This window comes from Arachis ipaensis, chromosome B08 (assembly GCF_000816755.2).
Source record: "Arachis ipaensis cultivar K30076 chromosome B08, Araip1.1, whole genome shotgun sequence".
Classification (NCBI taxonomy): domain Eukaryota; kingdom Viridiplantae; phylum Streptophyta; class Magnoliopsida; order Fabales; family Fabaceae; genus Arachis; species Arachis ipaensis.
Window position 1 is genome coordinate 113,360,402 of NC_029792.2, and position 1,424 is coordinate 113,361,825.

General features: G+C 34.6%; 1 protein-coding gene and 1 long non-coding RNA gene across 4 annotated transcripts in view; one reads left to right on the top strand and one right to left on the bottom strand.

Moving 5' to 3' along the window:
* The window catches only part of LOC107613442 (tetratricopeptide repeat protein 4 homolog), a 4,768-nt gene continuing 3,885 nt past the window's right edge, over window positions 542–1,424 (bottom strand). The window contains exon 9 of one of the 3 annotated variants that reach the window (XM_016315439.2): window positions 542–895. The gene's annotated coding sequence lies outside the window, so the exon portion shown is untranslated. Of the gene's footprint in view, window positions 951–1,424 lie in introns of all 3 variants that reach the window. The other 2 variants (XM_016315437.2, XM_016315438.2) reach the window with 2 other exon arrangements.
* Window positions 948–1,424, top strand: part of LOC110266025 — a 17,087-nt gene continuing 16,610 nt past the window's right edge. Inside the window, exon 1 of the long non-coding RNA XR_002352875.1 lies at window positions 948–1,333. This is a non-coding gene — a long non-coding RNA (uncharacterized LOC110266025). The remainder of the gene's footprint in view (window positions 1,334–1,424) is intronic.

The following is a 1,424-nucleotide window of genomic DNA, read 5'->3' on the forward strand; positions in this document are numbered from 1 at the left end:
ATATATCTTGAATAATTTTAAAATTCTAAATTATAATTTTTTTAATTTAAAAATCGAATTCGATCTTAAATAGAATATTTAATTAACCATATGAATAAAATAATATGGCAAATGGCAAATGGAAGAAAGAAGTTAAATTTAAAAATAACGATCAGCAATTACACCCAATTTAAATTTAATCTCCTTCCATTTGCTATTTTTGGTCTGCAGAGGCACCCCAAATCCCGCTTCACTTCTCTCTCCGATCTAACGCCACCCAGCCTCCAGCCTCCAGCCGACCCAGCCTCCAGCCGACGCCCCATCCGCCAGCTGACGCCGCCCAAACATCTCCACCAACGTCCGATCACTCCGTGTGTATCTTTCACGCTGCCCATTCGCATGTCAACCCGCAACCCCGCCTTTACTATTGCAGTCACTACCACCGTTCAACGACAAATATAATTCTTTATTTATTTTAAAAAAGTCCCAAATATAATTGATAAAAAATATAATAAACTAATATTTCATAACATTGGGTATTTGATTAGAGAAATTCAATGGATAAAGAATGTAAATAAACTAATATTTCACAAAATATCGAGTTTGATTGTCACCAAGCGCTAGAACTAACTAGTACTACTACTAACAATTAAACTACTTTTGATCAATGAACAAATGTATCTAAAATTCTAAATCAGCACGACAAATTGGACAATTAGTTTTTCCACGTTGCAACCAAGAGTTTATACAAGTTGAATGGAACTCATGAACACAAACTCCAAAAGGTTGAATCAACTCTCCGTTCTTGAACTCTTCTATACAAACAGAACAATAATTAACTTTCTGACCGGCCGATCGGTTGGTGTCCTCCTCCTTATCTTTCTTCTCGATGTAGCTCTTAACTGGCGGCAACGGCCTCAAAGTGCGCCAAATGTCGTTAAAAGGTAATTCCGTTAGTTCTTGTGTGTCTTCTTCAATAGGTAGTTGAAGCATCATAAAACGATTTCCATAATCATCAAACAAAGGAATCAATACCATATTTCTTGTGTTCTCATCAATAGCATTATTTTCGTCTGAATTATCCCTCAAATTCAGAAATATAAAAAAATAACCAAAACAACCAATAATCAATTCAAAATAAAGATAAGAATCACCATGGTTAGATCCGCCTCCCGTGCATAGAGATATAACCCCCATAATGAGGATCATAAAGGGTAATAGTATCATCATTGACCAAAAGGCCCTTCGGATAAAACCAAAAATCTTAGGCATATTAGGGAAGGAAACTTATATAGTATTTTTTTGTAATTCACTACCAAAATATTTTGTTGTCGAAAATTATATCAATTTGTTTGTAGGCACTAACTAATTTAGCCTTTGAATCTGGTATTGTGCATGTAAGCTCTTATGAATTATATATAGGATAAAGAAGTTTTGGAAACCAA